We start from the raw sequence: 23,140 nt of genomic DNA, 5'->3' as shown, positions 1-23,140 counted from the left end.
GAGGCAGCAAACCAATATTGGTGAATCCCAGCTTAGCAAATGTTGGCGCTAGTTTAAAGTATGTCCATCAGAGTCACCCCTCACTGAACATCTATTGTGTCACATGTGCTGCCATGTTACTAACATGGCATTAAACATTGTTAGCATTTTTGTATTTTTCTTTTTTCTTTCCTCCTCTGAAATCTAGAGCCTCTAATTTCATCCTTAAGCCTCTCCAGCTCATTGGTTCAATTTTCATCTCTCTGCGTTGATGTTTTCGGACACACATACAGTACACACCGCTCTGCCCCAGTGCTCTCACCCACCATTAAACTGGTTGCCGTAGCAACACTTGGAGTGCTGCCTCTCCCTCTCCCAGCTCTGTGCTTGACTGACGCAATCAATCTGAATGGCACCTGGTAAACAAGCGCAGGGACGCTACACTCACAGGCCAGAGCCGAGCGGACTCTCTCTGCAGTCCACTGGGCGTCAGAGGAGATGCCATTCCCAGTCAGCTAGTCACAAGACCCAGGCTCGAACCTGTGAACGTACGTAGTGCTCAAGCTGTGCTGAGGAGAGTGCCTTTATCAGCTGAGCCACTTGGTAGGCCCCACTACCGCGTGTTTAATGCAACAGACTCAAAACCCATTCTTAAACAAACAGACATTAATAACGGGCCAGGACAGTTCTAGTATATCAGCGGGAGGGTGCTCATATTATTATTGCAGGTCTCCTACAGGGTGAGGTAAAGAGTGCTATTCACTGGAGATTCTGGACCCGACAGCTGCCATATTAGCGTGACATATCCTCACTGTTAAAATGTTATGATTTGTAATCTGTGTGCTATGTAAGAGTCTTAATTGACTGGGGGAAGTCTCTATGCTACAGGAGATGAAGCACGTTCACTGTTGATTCACAAGCGTCTCCCCTGATTCCTTCACATTCAGACACAGTTTTAGTCAGGTACTCATACAGTTTCAGACTTACTGTAAATACCAGCACACTGGCTCTGAAATGAAGCTATTCCCTAATGAAATGTAACACAATACTGATCACCAATGTCTTTTTTTAGTTTATTAGTTTATTATGTTGTAGTGAATTCAATCACTTGACATATAGGGGGCAATCCTTATGCTGTTGTATGTAGAAAAGCTGACATTCATAGATCATTTTGTTTAAAATGATGGTATGTAGCATTTTGGAAGAATTCCTAATATTATAAATCAAAAAGATTAAATTAGGGGACTTAAGGTTAGTTTAATGAAAACCAGGTTCCCCAGGCTACAGAGATACCAAAATGCCAAGAGAAACCAGCTCCCCCAGAAAGCCATAAAGTCTTAACTGCCAAAAAGCAATATCTTTTAAACTGATGTTTCTCAACTGGCACCACAATTTTCCAAACTTAAAGGGCCATAATCCCCAAACCAAAGTATGATGGTCAGATGATTCAATAAAACTGTAAAGAGAAGAAAGACTTCCTGCAGTGGACAGGAAGTAAGCAATTCTGGGTGTCTTTGCAGTACTGTTCCCATTCTCATTTTAATTCTACACACTGAAAACAAAACACTAAATGGAAAAGGTTAATTCTAAAGAACAGGGCTGGGACTCCCAGTTACCTCATCCTGCCTGTATATCATGACACAGGTCACAGACCCCTCCCTAAGATCATATACAACAATTTACTACACCACTACTTCAACTACTGTGTGAAGCTTGGAAAGTATCTGTAATACACAGTGCCCTATTACATCAGTAGATATTCAAAGGTATTACAGGCGTAAAAGTGTATAGACTTTATTGCAGGGGCTCAGCATTTTTTAAAGTGTTGTTTCCAAAAAAGATGAAAGAAAACAGGACACAAGAGCCAAAGGTGTCCCTTCTAGACTGATACTAACTTAGCCTTTCCAAAGGCAATCTTTGGTGCTGTGATAGAAAGCGTGGGTGAAACGTTACATCTGGCCGGGCCTCCAGATGTTTAAGAGTGCACACACATACCCACACACGCAGAGACCCACTCACACAGAGTCCTGGACAGCGTGCAGCAGTGATTATATAACCCAGGCTGGTGGTGACAGCTGGTGGTGACAGACACGCTGTCAGTTTGAGGTGGGGAAAGCAATGGCTGTTGCATTAATTGGACTGATGGGCAGGGCTGGAGGAACAGGAATCAGCTGTTGCCTGCTCACTTACTGCAACAATTTCCCAGAAACACCCACAATCCCCCTTGCCTTCAGCAGGGGAGACCAGCAGGGAGCAGGTCTGTGCCCCTTTAAAATTCTCAGTTAGTCCACCTACGGTAATTACATCTTGTGATGACCCAGCCATTCTCACAGCACATCCAAATATTGAAATGTGTGCATATAAATATTCATATCCATAATTTGAACCTGAAAAAGCGTCCTGAAGGGCTGGAGTTTATTTAATTTTTAACATTTGCCAACATACTGCTTCAGATGACACCCACTGAGCTAGAGTCTAATGCATTCTGGGTTTAATGAGCTAAAGGCCCACAAATGGTACTGAGGGGGCAAAAAGGCAACTTAATAAAATATTGTACAATTTGCATCAGCCAGTGAATAAAAAAATATATATTTTGAGTAACAAAAGTGAAATGTCCAGCATCTGGAGCTGACATACATAAGAGGCAGAAGCTTGTGAAACCCAAAATGGATCCAACTGCAACGTAATAGGAGTGTTGTTGTTTTTTTCTATAATACAGCCATAAAAAACAGCATTAGTCAGCCTCTTAAAATTGCTTCCTGCCCACAACTGTTCATTAAAAGCAGGAAAGCTATCCACAAGCGTTCATCAGAATCTCATGCCCTTCTGTAGCAGGCGTGAGACATTTTTTTGTTTTTTTTCTGTGACAGTGCCCAGGAGTACTCATTAAATGCCTAAATGACTAAAATACTCAAGTAACAAAAAAACTTTGGCCTGAGATGTTTGTGCATGTCCCAAAATAAAAAAGCAATTGGAGTGGTCCCGTGCATTGAGTCTTCTGCCTTTGTGACCCAGAAATCACATACTGAATGACAACTCTCCTATTGCAATCAGTATAGCTGAAGATGTTATCAGCATCATGCTTTGGTCAAACAGTGGCAATTCAGGAGGGTTTGAGTCCTGTATTTACAGCTTGCTTTCCTGATGCAATCAGTGGTGAAATGCATTAATTAGTCGAATACACTTTCATCTGGCTCATACTGTAAACTGTCCTTTTACTGTACTTAGAACATTCCCCTTCGCAAAAGTGCTTTGAAAATGCTTTCACAGACACACGGCAGTAGCAAAGTCACTAAACAATTGTCCATTCAGAAACTTCCAACTGGGAAGCAACACAGGAGGGAGGAGCTGGCCGACTGAGTGTTCCAGTATGTGGTTACACCAGTACTCCCCTCTGTGTGCCCTTGAGGATGGCAGCCCCACGGGCACCTTCACACTATCAGTGCAACACATTGGACACACAGAACAGGACACGAAACCACAGCAACGAGTGGGTGGATTAAATTAATGCTCCTAAAGGGCAGGGTTTTCAGTGCGCGCCTCTCAGAGAAAGCAGCTCCTTCTCCCTCAGGGCATGTGCAGTGGAGCTCTGCTCCAGGTGAGTACCAGTTAGCACAGGTATGTGCTGGATGGGATGTGTGCTGGCCAGAGCTCCTTAAAGAAACAAATCCCTTGGGGGACACTGCAAACCACAGAGGCTATGCTATGAAAACAGTCCACCTCTTACCCAAAATGCCACCATCTACCTCAACCAAGAATCCAGAACCCCTGTTCCCAGTCCTCACCCTCCTACTGGTTCTCAGCATTTGTTAAGAAAACACTGCTAAGAAGTTAAGAAGCCAGGCATCTAACAACACTCTGTCACATTAGCTGCAGAGGGGTGTAAGCTCTTCCCAAAACTCTGACGTTTTTTAAGGACGTGCACATCCACCTCTCCTAGCTCCTCTCTGATATCAACAGGCAACAACTGATCCCTCTGGAGGGACCAGAAAAAAAGAACAGGATTGGAATAAACCTCTGAGTCTGGCCATGCTGAGAAAAGAGAGGATAAAGTCCTGCCTGGACACGATGAAGATTGTTGCCTTTGTTCTCTCCCTCTGTGTTGTTGGATCTGGAATTCGCTGGTTTCCGGATGAAACCCCAACTTCTCTCACTTCAGAAACATCTTCCAATGAGGAAGAGGCCCACTAACACCAGCGCACGCTCATGGACGTGTATAGCCTTGAAACCCATATAATGGCATCAGGATTTTCCAAGCCACTCCGCCGGAGGGCCTGGCACCACCAACACATTCACGGTTCAAGTAATTAACAGGAGACGTCATTTACATAATTAAGAAGCTGGTCGTACTGTACCACAGACCAGGATGGAAAGATCCCTTGTTTGTCAACCCTAGGCCATGCACTACGATTGGCAGAGATCAATCAGAAAGCAATGTTTTCCCATCAGGAGCAGATGGACACAAAGCATTTGACTGGAGGCTCTCAGCGAATCTCTGCCCAGCCGCCCAGCCTCACTCTTTCAAACAAGTTCTCCTCTTTCCCTCTGTGTCCTGTTCTCAGTCCCTCCACAGCAGGGCAGCTCGTGAGGAAATTCCCTGAGCAAACCATGCCTGGGATCCCTTATTGAATATTTACAGTGCAGCTGAGGAGTACTTAATTATCATAAAAGGAACATTTGTCTCATTAAGTATTCATAATGCAGAGCGCTTCTCTGTAGAGTGCTTTCTAACCAATGGGGGTGACAGACTGGCACCACATGACGCTGCCAAAACCCGCGTGCACAGGAGACCCCCACCCCCAACCCCCTCGCTTTGATAACTGGGCTCTACCTTCTCACCGTGGGAACGTCAGGCTTCCATCAACCCCAGGGGGCGCTCTTCTTCACGAAACCCTGCTGCTTGAAGCTGTCACCTGGAGAGAAGGACAACAACAATGGGCAGTTGGTTTCTGCATTCCTGTTTGTCTCCGTCTATTAGGGGAAAGTGGGTTCTTATTCACAGACAAGGTTCAGGGCTGAATTAAGCCTCGCCTCAGGGTTTCCTAAGTGCAGCACAGAGAGCCCAGAGACATGGAAATGGAGTAACTATAAACACCAGGAATCTTTTCAGGCCATCAGTCATTAGCTGGCAATAGCATTCAGAGTTAGTGAGGTCTTTATAATCATAATTCAGCTGTAGTATAAATAAACAGCAGCTGTTATTTGATTACATATTCTAAATTTGCTTGGAGGTACATGCAGTAATGTTTTAAAGCTTCTAAAGGTCCATATACCTAGGTTTGTAAAATACATAGTTTATTTTTGATACACGCAAACCCTTTTTAAATTTTAACTTGGGAATGGTCAATTATTCTCTTTTATACCCATCCGATTTATAAATGGGGATCTGGAATTTACCCAAGTCACTGGTGCGAAATTGGAGCCCCACTGGAAGCAGAGGGAGACCTTGCACCCACAGTCCTCTGACACCCCAGTCTCAGTCACCTGCCACAGGCCTCACTGTGATGGCACTGCCTGGACGGGCAGTGTTTCTTTCAGTAACATCGCTGCAAGCTCACGACTCCCCCGGCCTGCTCTACCTCACTGAAGCACCTGACCAGCTGTGTGTCACTACTGGGGAAATTGTGGTCACAGCTAACAAACTGTGCAGCCAAAGTCTACCCAGAAGCCTTTGAGTTTTCAATTTGGATGTTCTGTTCCTCCTTGACCTTTACAACAATTCCAAATGCCAGTGATTGCTTACAAATTGAAGTATATCACTGCCAATATAAATGCCTACATACAGTAGATGACTGCATATTAATAAATTCATTTAGAAACACACCCTTGCAGATATACAGTAGACCATTTTTCAGTGAACTTCAGTTGAACTCTTGTCGTTCAAAGAACTGTTTATGTATGACTGCTTTTAAATAAAAATGGAGACCATATAACAATTTCTAAGCTGTATTTTGTTAACATTTACCATAATAAATAATTTTTCAGCAGTAAAATATAAATGGAACAATCAACAAACAGCGCTTGCTCTAAAGATGTGACGTCAGTCAAAGTCAATCACAGTAAAATGCTTCACGCATAGTTTTGATTTCTGTTTCTGTTTTTATACATAAATGCAGTAAAGTCCTTCAGCTCCTGGGACTCTGGAGGTATTTTTATAACTCTGATTGGAACACCTTTATAGACTTTAGTTTCAGGATGTAAATGAATGAGCCATTGAGTCCATTTGCTCTCTAAAATGATCTCTGACACAGAAGAGAATACAGACATTGCTTTAGGATTTACAGCGCACTAATTGACATTTGACTAAAGTCTACTAAAGTCTCACAGCTCCAGGATCCTGGGACTGATTCTACCACTAGGCATTCATCTATATGGAGTCTGAATGTTCACCCATGTTTTTTGGGGGTATTTGCCAGGTGCTTTTGATTCCCTCCAAATCCCAAAGACATTATGGCTAAGTTTAATCAACTATTCTAAATAACTTCTTTTTCCATGGCCCTGTGATGGACCAGTACCCAGTCCAGGAGGAGAGAGCAGTTGGGTGCTCAGTGCCGCTATAGGCTCTGGCCTACTGTAACTCACACCATGAAGATAGGTGGCTGACCGATACTGGATGAATGGAGATTTACTTATAGAATAGCAGGATTTGCAATTATGGGACAAGATGACACAGAACGTCTCATCGCCCTGTCAAAGCCCAGAGGGCGTATCAAGTTTCTGCTCCACATACACAGATAGCAGTTAGCTTACCGAGAGGCTGTCAGTCTACAAACCTCCTAATACACAAACTCTGCGTTTTTATATTTGATTTTCATACTTAGAGAAAGCAAAGCACTTCCTGACATCAGCAGCAGAAATGCAAACTCTCTGAAGCATGGATTGCCTTTCCTATCCTGCACGTAACCTCAGGTGAGAGCACAGCAGTCCAAATATACAGCAGCAGGGTGAGGCCCAGCCGATGAAACACTGAACGAGTCATGGGATCTGAAACACGACACAAGCCGAGGGGATCATGTTGTCCACCATGGGAATCTGACCCGTTTTCAAGACTCAGGTTTTCTTCTACCCGAGAAGACTTACAGGGGTCCCTGTCACTTCACACACATTTCAACACAATCTGGGTGCAGCATTCACAATACTTTCCTTGGCTTTATGTTACAACAGCAGGGTTCACGCTATTCACCCGGGCTGCTTCATGTGAGAAATGTCCCTCTGGATTTGAAGAGGGAAACCGTTCAAGACAGGGAGACAGATGTTAGAAAGCAAAGAAAAGAAAGTGTCAGATCTAACCAAATTTATACAAGATTTATCTGAATAACATCAACAACAAAACTCTTTTGAAGTGCCTATAATTTTCTTCATCTTATGAGAGTTGAACAACAATGCTAAAGATCTATTACCTAAGGAAGCACATTTCTTTTGACATGACATTTACGCTAAATGAAAGTGATTAAAAAAAATCAAAAGACAGTAAAGTTTAGAGATTAACAACCAGTATTGCACATTGACCTTTCTGGCTGAGACATGCTGTCGAATCAGGAAACCAGAAGATGCTATAAAAATGACAAGAGAAAGAATCCAACTGGCAAAAATCCCACTGAAACCCAGATCTTTCAGGTCTGGGTTGAATTCCATTACCCTGGCAGTAAGAATGCCTTTCAGATAAAGCACCCACCTCAGCAGATGGCACACGAAAGCAGAGTTTATAGCAAACAAGGGGTGCAAAGTGCTCCCGCCCCTCGGCCTCTCAAGGTCCAATTCGATCCGCTGTGCTTATGTTGCTCTGAGTTGCTCTGTTCTTTGTGACTTTGGTCTCTCCCTCTCTGACTGACTTGCCTCCCTGCGCTCCTTCGTGGATTCCTCTCCGGTCTCGGTCCCTTCTCTCCCCTCCCCCCCCACCCCTCCGCCCGTCTCTCCCAGCCTCCTGTCCAAGGACGCGAGATTAGCAGGGCAAAGACCGGCCCTGGAGATTAACGAGACATTTTCAGCAGCCAATCACCTCGCCTCACGCCGTCTTGTGAAGAACACGGAGGGGCTGGGAAAGAAACACTGCAGAGGAGGCCGAGCCACTGCAGCGACAGTGTGTGTGTCTCCACATGCGGATCTGTGTACAGGTGTGGGCAAACACGCTCCCCGTCTTCTCACTAGAATCATTACATTTTCACAGACGTTGTACCTTTTGAGCGCTTCAGTTTACAGGGGATCAGGAAGCCCTGAAAGAGAAAAATTACTACTTCTGCCCTTAAGAAGACAGAAAATGGACAGTAAGCAGTATTACTCCACTACAACCCCCAGGTTTGCCTTCAGAATAAATAACAATGACAGGCTGAATCCTGGGACTCCCAGTGCACGGTATAATAACACAGACTCAGACTGTACTTCACAAAGCGAATGTAGAAACGAAAAATTAAATTGCACCAGATCTTTATTTTAAAACGAGGTTGCTTGGGTGGCATGGTGGCGCAGTGGTTAGCATTAATGACTCACTATGCCGGGGCCCTGTGTTCAATTCCGGGGTGCTATCTGTGCAGAGTTTGTGTGGATTTCCTCCCGCAGTCCAAAGACATGTTGGGACCGTTGGGGGCATGCCCTCAAGGCAACCACTAAGAAGGGCATGGAGGAGAAAGAAGATGATGATGATGGGTGTACCCTGGCTATCGTTCAGCTCCCCCAGAACCCTGTATTGGATAAAGCAGTTACAAAATGGATGGAAGGGTGTTTTGCACTTAAACTAGCCGTTCTCCCAGTCCTGTTTTTAATTATAAGTTTACCACCATCTAATTACTAAAACATAGCTATTGCCATGTCTCCTCCTTCGCTTCTTTAATCTGTCAAAAACTGTGTTTTCATCCCACTCTTGAACAAGCTTGAAGTATCAACATTATCTTCAGATTCTACCCACTGTAGAACGAACGCCACCCTGAGATCCTACCACAGACAGCTATTGTATTTGTACTCTTGTCTAACGTTTCAATGCTTTACGCAAAGTGTTGTGGGGGAAAGGGAACATGCTACCCAGCCAAGTTGTTGAAGCTGATACCCAACTTCTTTCAAGAAATGGCTCGAAGAGATTGATTTACAGTACGTTTAACTACCAATCAGGCTAGATGGCTAGCTCAGACAGTTCTGTGAGGAGGAATGGGCAGACATTGCCCAATCTAGGTGAGCTATATTGTTATAGACCTATCCAAAAAGAAGTATGGCTATAATTCAAGCAAAAGGTGCTTCAATCAAGGACTAACTCAGGGGTGTGCACATTTATCCATCCCAATTTTTGAGCATTTGTTCTTCACTTAGTGGTTATGTGTAGATGTGTAAATAAAGGTAAATGATGTTCTGATTTAATGTATCTTGATTTTAGGCTGTAAGGCCACAAAATGTGTTACTATGGAAATAGTGTGGAGACTTTCTATATGCAGTATATCTCCTTACACAATTATGAATAAATTAATAATTAATTATGAATGTGTTTATATACAGTATATCTTTACCAATTATTAAAGTACTGTATATATAAGTAAGTATACACAAGTCCATTTAAATTTAGAATAAAACAAAGAGACATACAGCTACACTACACTGATAAGACCCCATTAGAGTGAAAGCACTCTGTAATTACTGAGTGGTTACTACTTATTTCTGATCATACAAAAAACAGAATCCCAAAGTTCTCAACTTTTAATTCTTATTTAAAACGAAGTCTCAACAATTAAGCCTTCATTCTTTGTACTGTAGGTGCTTGACAACAGAATTAATTGACTAAATGACTATTTCTGGCCATGTTCAGGTGTTATGAGCAGAACACAGTCTGAGCACAGCCACTCAGCTGTGTCAAGCACCAGATGAGTCAAAACCCCTATTTATTTGGCAACAGAACTACTGAAAAATTAATCACCTGATAGCTCGTTCAACAAATTAATGAATAATTAATGCTTCAGACGGCTTCAGACAAAGAGTGTGAAGACTTGTGTCTGCTACTGTATATATGTGTGATGTGCTATTATAAAACCATGTTTTCTGAGGAAATCATGTGTTTTTAATGTTTGTAGAAATTGCCAAATATCTACAGGATATTGCTGAAGCCACAATCGTCAGAATTCAAAACTTTGGTTTGAATGTCACAGGGCCAGGCGCTTAAGGTCAAGCCACCTTCATAAATACTTTCAGTGCTAGAAGGCAAACATTTTAAGGTTAATGTTAAGTGTGATCTGCCAGGGCAGAACAGAAAATTGGAAATTTCCATATTTGGAAATACTCTAATACTCTAACGCTAATCAGAAATGATGATACTTAATACAGCTGCAACACTTGACATGATATTTAGACATGATTCTAAAAAAAGATAAATTGAAGAAAAGGAAAGCAGGAAATAGATTTTCTGATAGGTGCCAAGCTGTCACTGCAATTCTTCCAGAAATGTCCTGTCTGGACATCAGGAGAAGGTCAGCTTTGATAGCATTTTGTTCTTCCTGGGAGAGAATGTTAAGTAAACACAGTACAAAAGGTCACAGTCAAGCTTTTAAGAAGGGACATCAAAGGAAAAGTGGAAGGCAAGCCTTCTTTCAACAAGAGAGCTCATATCGCACACCTGTTCAGAGAATCCTTCAAGTCCTGTTGAGCTTTAACAGCATGGCTGCTGGAAAGCTGTGACATCGAGTTCTCCATTTCAATGGCTTTTCCAGCTGAAAGTAACAAGGGGTATTCCACATCCCTCTTTAGATGACAGACTCATCAGAGAACACACTAAAATCATATTAGTCATCTATATTTCCAAATCTTAGCGAAAGTGAGGCTTTGCTGGCCTTCTGCTACCTATCACTGTCCAGGTCACTATGATAAATCGACAGGGGTCAGAACTTCCAGTCATGTGACCCCATTGGGAGAACTTCTCCTCTAATCTTCTCCTCTGTGGCAGCAAGCTAAAGGAGCAGAACACCATCTTGAAACCCACTTGTCCCTGGATGTCTGATGACGCACATTCAGGAGATCAATAGTTTTCATGACTAAGTTGGGATTTGCAACAGCAAATTTTAATCACATTCTAATGAATGCATAGCGCGTCACTGACGAGGCCCGAGTTCGTACAGCATTTCCCCATGAGACCAAGCAAGATTAGGCAGATGCTTCATGAAAGAGCAAGCTAGTCCTGAGAGGGGAAGTTTATGCCATCAGTGCTTCCTGTTTGTTTCATTTTTTGAGGCAGACACTATTCCATTTTTGTTGTGTGTGACCATCGGCTTTAATTCTGGGCCAGAGTTTTTATTTGACAAGTTATCGACACACTACCGCAACAACGGCAACAACACTGCAGCAACACTGCAGAAACAACAGCTTCCAAAGGCTTTTGATGAAGCTGAGATGCTGCGCAGCACTGAAATGTTCCCGCAACACACTCCAAATTCCTCCTTGTTTCTTCATGTCCTTGACAGATATTTGTTCACGAAAGCTGTAAACCTGTTCAAGAAGTCTTATTTCCGGACCAATTTGTTGCTGTTTTCAAAGCTACAACAGCAACAGATCGGTCCAGAAATAAGGCTTCTTTTAAATATTCCATTAGAAAGAAACAGAAAAAGGAAAGCAAGTGTTTCCAATTGGCTGAAACGGTAAACTTGCAAACTCACTGCAGGTTAGCGCTTTCCATGCAGTGTGCCAAGCGCCTTACAGTGACCTTGAAGTGTCAAAAGTGAGCAAGATCAGCTAACATTCCTGCAAGCACCACGGGGCTCCCAGTGTGAGAAAAGTTAGGTAGCTTGGCAACGCATGATTCAGAGGAAGGCACGTTGTCATCATCTTTCATTCACTGGTTAGCCCTCACAGGCCAGGAATGACTTTCCATTCCATGAGCCAGACGATAACTGACAAGCTCAGTACAGGATAGACACGGTGTGTTAGGTGGAGCAGGTGTTATCTCAGAAGGAACTGCGCAATGTCTCTCCAACTCTCACTTCTCTTTCTCATTTGGATTCCTATTTCTGGGTTTCTTCCCTAATGTTCCCCCGTCACCTGGTTCAGTCGGGGGCCATAATCTCCCAGGAGTTTATATCACTGTTACATCGTTCATCCTTGCTTTCCCCATATCTTTGAAACAATCCTTGGTTAAGCTAACATCTGGATGACACGACTCACCCAATGGAATGCTGGGGGTAGGAAAGAATACTGCTGTTGGTGTGTCTGTCCTCCCACTTTTAAGATCGTCTGCTAACAACTTAGTTGATAGGACACTTAAGTGTGCTCTGCATGTCTGAGTCCTATACACCGATGTAGGAATGAGGGCTGTGCAGTAAACTTTCAGTTTAGTTTCAGTGTGAATGTTATGATCCTTAAACACCTGCTAACTCTGGCACCCAAATATATCAATCAAAAACATTTTCGAGTAGTAGGCTACATTCTCCAGACTCGCATCACGAATCCTCAATCATTTGGATCTTGCAGATGGAGGACTTTGCTCTATAGAATGTTAAGTTTAAGTCCCATCTTCTCATACACCTCAATAAACGAGATGGCACTTGTGTGTTGATATGTTTCTGTCAAGGCATCATCGTACTGGAGTGTGGTAACTGAAGTGAGGGTGGTTTTAGTTTTGGACTAGCCTCATTTAAGATTAAGTAACTTACTGTTCACCAGAAAATCATCTGAACTCCAGTAGAGAGCTTATATGTTATCAAATGGAGCATGGTGCTCAGAACGTTCGAAAACTAGCTTGGGGAGGTGAGAAACCCTTGTTTAACTCCTGTCTGGATTTCAAAAGGCTCTTTCATGAATCCTGAATGAATTCTTGAGGACTACTGCACGTATATTATCACGAGGAGCACCATTCACCATGAAGGTCTTCCAGAGTGCCTCACAGTTCAGAGTCAAACACTTTTGGGAAATTAAAGAAGTAGCAGAAGGGTTGGTGTTGTTCCTACCATATATACATCCATTTTCTACTTCTTCCAATTTTGAGTCGTGGTGGAGCTAGAGTCTACCCTGACAAGTAAAAGGCAGAAGGCAGGGTACACCCTGGACAGGATGCACACAAGGTGGAAAACATACAAACTACTGTACACACAGATAGGACCCCCCAGTCAGAATTAAACCCACAGACCCAGGACTGTTAGGCAGCAATGCTAATCACCAAGCCACCATGCTGTGCTGTTCACAATGTTTTTCCTGTAATTGACAGACTGTAAAAATCCCGTTGGCTGTGCTTTCTGAGTATCTGAACCCACATGGGGATTCTGAGAGAGGCTCTTCAACAAGAGGAATGAGACAGTCTTGGGAGATTTGTATCAAGCTTTTGCCTAGGATGTTCAGCAGAAAGATCCCCGATTAGTTTCTTCAGTTGGATTTTCCCCCTTTTTGAAGGCTGACACAATTACAGCACCCTTGAAATCATTCAGAGTTGAGTTACCTCTTCACTCCAGTCATGCATGATGAGGACGTGGAGGTGTGGTGTTAGTTCCTCTTCACTGTGCTTAAAAATCATCACACTGTATCATCAAAGGTCAAAGTAGTGAGCAAGTAGTGAGCAACAGAGATGATTGAAAATGTACACTTGCAAGCTGAGGGCTATAAAATGTTTACTGGAAATGTAAACATTTGTCCACATTTTCTCCAAATAAGGAAAACAGAAAGGTGTAAAATTACACTGTTGCAAATATTAAAATAAAGTTCAGAGGCATTTAATTTAAAAACAAGCAGAAAACATATTAAAATGAATTCACATATATCATCTGAATGTAGATCATAGTATCACAAGACATAAATGTGTTGTATATACTGACAGGAAAAAAATGAACGGAATGGAAAGCAATATGACCTCTCATTCCAACAACAGAAACTTACAAGCCACTGATGCAGTTCAGTCGCCATTATGAAACCATCTCTTATTCAAATCAGGCAGCTGGAAAAGCCCCCAACATGACCAGCTGACTTTAAAGCTGACTTTCACTGCTTTGTGACCATAAGACAAACATGGCATTCTTGAGCCATAAGATTAACACCACAGCACTGCCAGAAAACACTTAGACACCAGAAGAGAAACACATCAGCAAATGTCAATCTGTGCTCAAAATACATCAGTGAACTGGTCACTGCAAGACTGGGTCTATACGTCACAAGGCACTGATGTGTGGCAATAATTCAGTTCAATTATTCTTATATTACTGCTGGAGCTTCTGTGGGCACAGATTAACAAATGGGTACCCCGTCTGCAGTAAATCTCATCATAATGCAGAAACAACAGCTGAGCTTCACGTTGACATTTGCAAACATTCTCCAAGGCCAAGAGGAAAAGACCATGTTCATCCTTCCATGAATTCCTCATGCAATTCAGCCTTAATCAAAGGTGACATTCTTTTGAGGTTTCCTGCATCTGCCTAACAGAGAGCTACCTTCCCAAGACCACAAGATTGAATATCCACTTTTTTTATATCCCCTGTGACATAAAGAATTCTTAATTTCTCTACAGTTTTCATGGCATTGCATTGTCAGCTACAGGGTTCTTCCATATTGAACTAATCTCCTCTCTTAAAGATAGTAAGAGAACCCAGTTCTCCCAGAGTAATTTCATGCTTGTGGTATCAGCAATTCCTACCAGACTTGCCGCACGTGATGTACAGTGTCACACTCACAGGCAAAATTGGAAAATGTATTCACGAATCTCTTGTAGTACGAAAACAGGCCAATTCTTTCAACCGGATACATATTTTCAAGTCGCCAACTCTAAAAGACTGTGAAAGAATAATAAATGATGTGGGTTTAGTGGAGTTAAATGATGTAAATCGAGAGTTCAAGGTGGAATGGAACCAGAAAAAACAAAGAGTCCTTTCTGGGAACTAAGTTGCTGATAGAGGTTAAGCAAGTCTTGACCTGGTCAATACTCAAACAGGAGACTTCTAAGGAGAAGCAGGTTGCTATTAGAAGTCAACTTGGGGGACCACTGCCTCAGTATTGTGGCCAGGAACATTGTCAGAGATCCCAACTGTTTAGTCATTAAATTAACTATCCCATGGAGCAGAGCAAGGGAGTGGCCCTTGTATCCTGGCTAAATTCCATTCTGAGTTTACACAATTGCCCCCCCCCCCTCCCCCCCCAATGGTCCCCCTTAATTTAGTAGGTGCAACAGTTCCTCAGATCTCTACCTAATCTGCTGTGTAGGGGACTGCTGGCTCACAACAACTCACCCAGGTGGAGGGTGCACTTTAGCGGTAGATAAGGCTGGTCCCCTCCTATATTTAAATAGCATGAAAAGTTCTACAAAAAAGAACTCTCCTAATTGCACCTCTTCAAAGGGGAACTGCAACACTATTTTTATATTTTGAGGTTTGAAAGAATCAGCATTGATCGGTGCATTTCAAACCACGATAAAAGTAAAATGTACACAGAAACTTCTAAAGCCTCCAATTTACATCACAAAATAGACTAAACTTCCAGGTTGTGCGCAGCACCATATTCTGCAATTCAAAACAAGGCAACAAAACATCCGAAGACATGAAGCAGCCTTATCGCACTGTAAACAAGCAGGCTTGCGAATACATCTCTTTTATTAAGTTTTAATCCATTAGAAATATTCCTCTTGACTTTGAGACGGTTTTGTCAACAAATACTACTTACTTGTTAAGTCTGTATGCAGATCACGTTGGAACATTTCTGGGGTGAAATGTCTCATACAGAGCCTGTATTTATTCGCTCATACTTCACATTACACTAGTCATTACAGTGACTAGAGGGCAGGAAAGGGCTGTGTCACATAACAAGTCGTGGGCCTGTGGCGAGACCCGGGGTTTGCGACAACATGGTGACTTACACTTCTTTCACAAAGTTCACGATTTTGTGCTTAATTCGAATGTTTAAAGAAAAATCCTATACCGTCAATTAATTTATTTTGTCACCTAGATTTAGTAACTAGTCTGAGAAATTGGTCAGCTGGAATTAGCTGCTGTCTGGAAGTATTTTCTCATTCCTCCACTTGATTTGTTGAGTATTGGGGCAGCCACTCAGACGGGCACTGTACCTCAGTGGTGGATGTGTGTGGCCCCTCCTATGAGTGAAGCACTATGGGTTGAAGAGAGGCGTAGGAGTACATGGAGCTTTTAAGTCAACTATTATTCTCTCTATGGCATAGTGGCACAGTGGGGCCTGGGGCCCTAGCTTCAATTGTGCCTCTGGGGTGCTATATGCATGGAGTTTGTATGTTATCTCTGTTTTTGCGTGGGTTTCCCCTGAGCACTCTGATTTCCTCCCACAGTCTAAAAACAGTCTGGTAAGTTAAGTGACTTCTGTGAAAAGTGGCACTGGTGTGGGTGGCTGTGTGTGTGTTTGTATCTGTTTGTGTCCTGCAACTGACTGGCATCCTGTGTACTCTGCCTTGCGCCCATCACTTGCCGGGACAGGCTCCGGCTCTCTCGCGACACTGTGCTGGATAAAGCAGTTAGAAAATGAAGGATAGGTGGATTATTCTGTTGCTCTCAATATGCTGCTCAATATAATATGGCAGGGCTCCACCTGATCTTGCCCATGCCAGCGAGCCCCTGGATGGTTCTCTGATTGATGACTGGCAAACAGCACACAAGGAGATTTCTCACAGCCCAGACACTCTCCCTGGGTGCCCCTCTGAGAGGTATTCAGATAGAGAGCCCTCATCCTAATGTGACACCATTCTCTGCCAGCATCTGCATTCCAGAGCCAAACACAGGAGCCTGGGACACACTTCAGTGCTTCAGATGGCAAACACACAAACAAGCTCAGAAAGCAGAAGGAAAGAAAAACTTGGGTGTTTGCCTGTCCAGGCCTATGATTACAAAATTACGCTCAGAACTAAACAGCACACCCACCCGTTTTTCTCAGAGTTGTACTGTGGGGCGTTTTGTTGGGGGTTCTCTCCTGTAGCCATGCCTGACAGGCCCTGTTTTACAAACTACCGACTCACACAGACCCAAGGGGTGAAGAGATTTGTGTACTGTCAAATAAAATACCAACTCTTAAGTGTTTTCTTCCAAGCCATCTGAAAGAAAAATCCTCTGTTTGGGCTTGTCTTTCACAACAGCTTTCTTTTTCACTCTGCAACATTTACTCTTTCGGATTTTTTTTCTGAGTTTGCCAATCCATACACGGGAAGCAGCCATATCCAACTCATTTTCAGTTTTTTTCTGGATACATCTCAGTGTTCACCCCATTATCTGCACTTTCTGTGTTCTCTGTACTACACAGTTCTCAAAACAAATGTGGATGCCTATGTCTCAGAATTTCAGAATTAATAATTAATTGCATGGAAATGTACAAAAAGGCTTCTGAAAACACACCACATCATATCATGTGTTTATACCCCATTACTGCCATTCCTTGTTCAAAGAACACTAACAAATTACCGAAGGAAGGCCTCCTTTTATTAAATCATTCTTGACAATTCCCTAGAATCCTGTTTGCACGTAAATGTCCATTCCTTACAAGTAATAGACATATGACTCACTGATCTATAAATATTTGCTGTGTTTTGGCTTCCTTCTGTGGATGGTGGGCTATATTAGCATTTTTTCTCCGTGTGTTACCCCTGTACTGAGTGACTGATCTATAAATAACACCCCTTATTCTCCCCAGTGTAGCCAGTGAAACACCATCAGACCTTGGAGATTTAATGTAATGTCTGCCTATTCGTAAGGCTAATATAGACTTTTCTGTCTCCAGCCTCTGACAAGGGCCACGTCACTAATTTCTTCTGTGGTAAACAGCATAGGGAAACAAATATTAGTTTATACACCTGCCATTTCCCTTTCATCATCTACAGAGCTCTGAGCCATTTTATGTCATCCGTTATTGCCCATTTATTGTCTGGTACTGAAAAAATATAGAATTTATTTCAGCTTCAACAGCAATATTATGTTCCTTCTCCACATCTAATATCCTTTTTTCACCTGTACTTCATCGCGTTTTCCTTAACTGAAGGGTTTTCCTGTAATTGTTCCAGTAACTGCATTTTCTTCACATTTCATTTTTGGAGCACTTCCTTCCAGAGCACACAGGATCAATCTGTCCTCTGTTTCAAGCTGAACATCTTGAATTGTTTCTACTGACTCTGTATCTACTCTGTCCCATTCTATTCATCCATTTTCTAACCACTTCATCTAATTCAGGGCTGTGGAAGAGTGGGAGCCGATCCTGGTAAGCAACGGGCGCAAGACAAGACACATCCTGGCCAGGATACCACTCCATCCCAGGGCATACACAGACATGCCTGGGCCACTTTTCCCAGAAGTCAATTAACCTGCCAATACAGTATGTCTTTGGACAGCAGGAAGAAACCGGAGCATCAGGAGCAAGCCCATGAGAACACAGGGAGAACATACAAAGTTCCCACAGACAGCACCCCCAAGGCCCATTGCTGTGAGGCAGTAATGATAACCACTGTGCCACCAAGCCCCCCATACCCTTATACTTTTGTTAAATTCTATCTAATTCCTTTATAGTCTGCTCTTCTAAAACTGTAAGCCATTTTGTTAGACAAACTTCTTTGCATGTTTTGGCAGAGCAGTAGGAGAGGACCAGATGGTGGATTTTGCTCCAGGAGCCTGTGGGGATGACCTACCACCCACCATCATCTGACCAGTACAGCGGCAGTGATCACACGTGGTCTGATATAAACAGGAAACACAGGCTTCATGGAGAAAGAGCTCCAATCTGAGACCTACCACATTGCAGGTGAAAGACTGAGAGCTGCTCACAAGGGAGAGAGTGAAAGATGTAGAGACCAAGTTGGGATGGGTGAGTGCACCAAGATCATAGGCATGGTTATAGACACAATGTGGACTGAGGTCATAGCATGATGTGCATTGTGGTTATAGACACAATGTGGACTGAGATCACAGGCATGATGTGCACTATGGCCATAGACATGGTGTGTACTGTGGTTATAGACACAGTGTGTACTGAGGTTATAAACACGGTGTGTACTGTGGTTCTAGACACGGTGTGTACTGTGGTTCTAGACACGGTGTGTACTGTGGTTATAAACACAGTGTGTACTGTGGTTCTAGACATGGTGCATACTGTGGTTATAGACACAGTGAGTACTGTGGTTATAGACACACTGTGTACTGTGGTTCTAGACATGCTGTATACTAAGGTTATAGATACGGTGTGTACTGTGGTTTTAGACATGGTGTGTACTGTGGTTCTACACATTCTGTATACTAAGATTATAGACACAGTGTGTAATGTGGTTATAGATACGGCATGTACTGTGGTTCTACACATTCTGTATACTAAGGTTAAAGACACGGTGTGTACTGTGGTTCTAGACATGCTGTATACTAAGGTTATAGACACGGTGGGTACTGTGGTTATAAACATGGTGGTTACATGGTGGTTACATGGTGTACACATGGTGTACATGGTGTGTACTGTGGTTTTAGACATGTTTATGTTTATGTTTATCTGACCTTCCGATCCCAGAAGCTTAGGAGAGCTGAGCCTGGTACTGGGATGGAAGATGAGGAACACCAAATTGCAGCTGTCTGTGGTGTTGGTGGTCAAAAGGTGGAGCTCATACATCTGGACCAGAACTTGGATGCCACTAGTGTGACTGGGGGTGCTAATGTAATAGGTGCCATCCTTTGGAAGAGACATGATACTTAGGTTCTTACTGCTTGGCTATTAAAGATCCCATATATCATATTGTTTATTAATGCAAACATATATTTTCTTCATGCTGTTCATTACGGTATCAATCAGAGTGTGGACTAAACTAAAATCCATTTTAACAAAAAATAATCCAGTAATTTTTGCCAAATGGTGTAAAAGCCATATCACTCTGCAACTCACAACTGGCAGCCCACTGAAGCTCAGCAGGTGTGAGCCTTGTCAGTACCTGGATGGGAGACCTCCTGAGAAAAACTAAGGTTGCTGCTGGAAGAGGTGTTAGTGGGGCCAGCAGGGGGCGCTCACCCTGCGGTCCATGTGGGTCCTAATACCCCAGTATAGTGACGGGGACACTGTACTGTAAACAGCCGCCATCCTTCGGATGAGAAGTAAAACCGAGGTCCTGACTCTCTGTGGTTATTAAAAATCCCAGGGCATTTCTCGAAAAGAGTAGGGGTGTAACCCCAGCGTCCTGGCCAAACTTCCCATTGGCCCTTATCAATCATGGCCTTCTAATAACCCCCATCTATGAATTGGCTTCATTACTCTGCTCTCCTCCCCACTTATAGCTGATGTGTGGTGAGCATTCTGGTGCACTATGGCTGCCTATAGAAAAGTGCTATATAAGTGTTAGCAATTATTATTATTATAAATCATAATAATCATCATCAGCTAGGTTTATTTAAACTATAAATTAAGTGCTCTCTTAAAAAAATAAAAATTTCAATGATTAATCTGACATGACAGTACAACAATATTTGTCAGATTAACATTTTTATACTCCTTCAGTGCAGCACAGCCATGAAAGAAAACTGCAAAAGGCCGACAGGCAGCTGTTTCATCATTCTGCCCTGCAAAAACATGAGCTGAATTCACCTTTTTTCCTGATGCTTTGTTTTATTTTTAAACACCACAGTAAATCTGTTGGGTTTTTTTGTTCTGTGTGACTTCCACAAGCTAGTTCCCAGGCCGAATGATTATTTCTGTCAGCTCCCTGCCTTTTTCCCTGTTAAGTGAACCCTCTGTTTGAACATGGGTGTAGAGTTGAACTGAATTGAATTGAATGCTCCTACACACCCTGCCCACTCCAATCCAGATGAGTGGGCACACAGCTCTGTTCCTGTGATTATGTATAAACCAGCATTAACCAGCATGTGGCACAAACACAGTCACCAGCTGTACCACTGATACAACTGTTTCTAAAAAGCATGCAAGCCCTGCAAAATACATATTTTAAAACTGACCCACGGTCAGCCAATCTATGCTGCCATACAAACCCTTTCATATTTTTATGTAAAAGATTCAGTGACATGCTTCGTTTTTCAGCTTTGTTCACCTCTACATCACATGTAGAAACATTAAGGGGGTGCAATTGTGTACGATGGGACCTTTTTGTCACTACAGCAACTTCTAATGCAGAGTCATCTGTGCTGGTGTGTAGTCGCTGAAATCTCCTGTGCAGAAATGCCTTCTGTTCTTGAGCTTCTCTTGGTAGAACAGAACAGCTGTATGTTTGCAGGCAGGCAGCTTGACAGTTTTGATAATGAGGTGGGCTGAAAGCACCCAAACTATTGCTTTTCCTGTTCCATCAATGTGGTAGTGAGTGTTCCACTCCAAAGGGAAGAGAGACATTTTGTCAGTCCCGCTGTGAACAGTGGGCTTAGACTGAATAAGCGACAGACCAGATCAAAACCCTGTCACCCTTGTGAAAACAAAAGACATAAACGTTGCTCATTTTCATGTGGTAGACAATTCTTTGAACATCCAAATTCAAACTTTAGCACTGTGGGAAAGGAGCGGAGACCTACTGTACATGGGAAATATGGACAGAAATGTAGGAGAGCAAAAGGGAACTCGAGGTGACTTACTGACCTCTTCCCACTCGGTGGTCTCTCAGGTGACCTGCCAACCAGACCCAATCAGTGGTCATCCAATAATCTGATTTATGAGCACAGCGCCACATATTGTTACCTTTCAAGTTCCAGCCAACTCCATTATTAAAAACGTTTTTTTGCCATCAGGCACATCACTTAAGAGTATATGTGTTGCTATTTTGGAGATTTCTGATTAGAATGATGTCAGTATTTTAGTAAATCTCCATCTAACAAAGCAGAAAACCCCACTGTTACACGGAGTGACTCTCTGAGCTTTTCAGTCTTCACCTCACACCTGCAAGCATCACAGATAGATTAGATGGACATGTGAACAGACAGATTACAGAAACAATGGCGACAACAGAATTTCTGCTTCTTAACGTTGAATTGAACAACAGCAGAAAAAAAAAATGATCCGGTACAAAATAGCAGCGGCAATCTTTTCCTTCCATCAGGCTGTCACAACAGAAAATAATCAAAGGCAAGATCAGTACGATTTCCCGGGCTTTTAAACACCTAATTCCCAGCTGGGTTCCAGCTCCTTATCTAGATCCACAATCCCTGCCCCCCCACCCCCATCTCCTCTCTCCTGACTGGGTATCACCACCAGCTCCCTAGGGCCTCTCTCAATCTGTCAGGCCCTGTCTTATCCTCTTGAGACTAACACTCCCTCTCTCCGGCACAAGCTCTAATAAACAGACTATTCTCGCAGCCCCTAGCACCTATCAGATGTTAACAGGCTGTTGCTAGAGGCTAGCCAAGAAACCTCCAGGGCCCGGGCCTCAACCACAAATTGCAGCCTGCAGGTGTTAACCCCTCAGCTACTGTTACTCTTAACTGTACAGTATCTGGCAGACGTTACACAAGGAGCAGCCCCTGTGTCAGGCGCATCTTCGTTCTGACCGGCTGAGCTCTCAGATACACCCATTCTACTGAATGCAGGACACGCCCACCCGGGTTAATAACCCCTCCTCAGCAGCAACACCTAGGCCAACTCCTCCACTGACAGCTGTTGTAAAACTGTTCCACGTGATCCCAAGGCCAGAATGGAAATAAGATGGGGGCATCCAGAGCACATGGCTGAAGCACCGTGTTCCGAAATTCCTGGAGTTGCTCAAGACAAATTCTTATTGGAGCAGGAATATTTTGGGTGATATCTAAGCAGCAGCATTGACGAGCAATGTCGATGATAATAGAAAATGCAATAAGTAAAAAATTAAAAGGCTGTAAAAGGCAATTGAGACAAACTCCATCTTTAATATGGACTTTTTCAACAATCCATAAGACAAGATAGGTGCACAGGAGCAAGAAATGAGTGGACTGCTTGAAGACTGAGTAAGCTCACTTACAGTATATCTGGTAGGAGAACTACACTGGCAGTCACCACACAAGCTGTAGAACTGAGCACAATTTCCACTCACTAAACAGAAGAAAACTGAAGACAACCACTGAGGCTCAGACCTCCTAGCACAGAAATACATCATAGTGATGAGAAAACAACAACAAAAATGACACATCTCTCAGGTGTACACTCCAAATAACAAAATGCCATAATTAAACAAAATCTAATAATAATCATATTTTACCAGCACTTGGTTCGTCAGCATCTATAATCACCCTGCTCAGCTACACTGCTTGAGAAATTGATGCATTTTCTTCAAAACCTGGGA

At 43.0% G+C, this 23,140-nt stretch overlaps 1 protein-coding gene across 1 annotated transcript in view; it reads right to left on the bottom strand.

Annotated features, from left to right (window-relative positions):
- Positions 1–23,140, bottom strand: part of pacsin1b (protein kinase C and casein kinase substrate in neurons 1b) — a 101,232-nt gene that overhangs the window by 68,038 nt on the left and 10,054 nt on the right. Inside the window, exon 2 of the mRNA XM_088921745.1 lies at positions 4,811–4,892. The gene's annotated coding sequence lies outside the window, so the exon portion shown is untranslated. The remainder of the gene's footprint in view (positions 1–4,810; positions 4,893–23,140) is intronic.

This window comes from Atractosteus spatula, chromosome 7 (genome assembly GCF_055471065.1).
Source record: "Atractosteus spatula isolate fAtrSpa1 chromosome 7, fAtrSpa1.hap1, whole genome shotgun sequence".
Lineage (NCBI taxonomy): Eukaryota > Metazoa > Chordata > Actinopteri > Semionotiformes > Lepisosteidae > Atractosteus > Atractosteus spatula.
The sequence above is the reverse complement of the archived record's forward strand: the minus strand, read 5'-3'. Positions and strand labels throughout refer to the sequence as shown.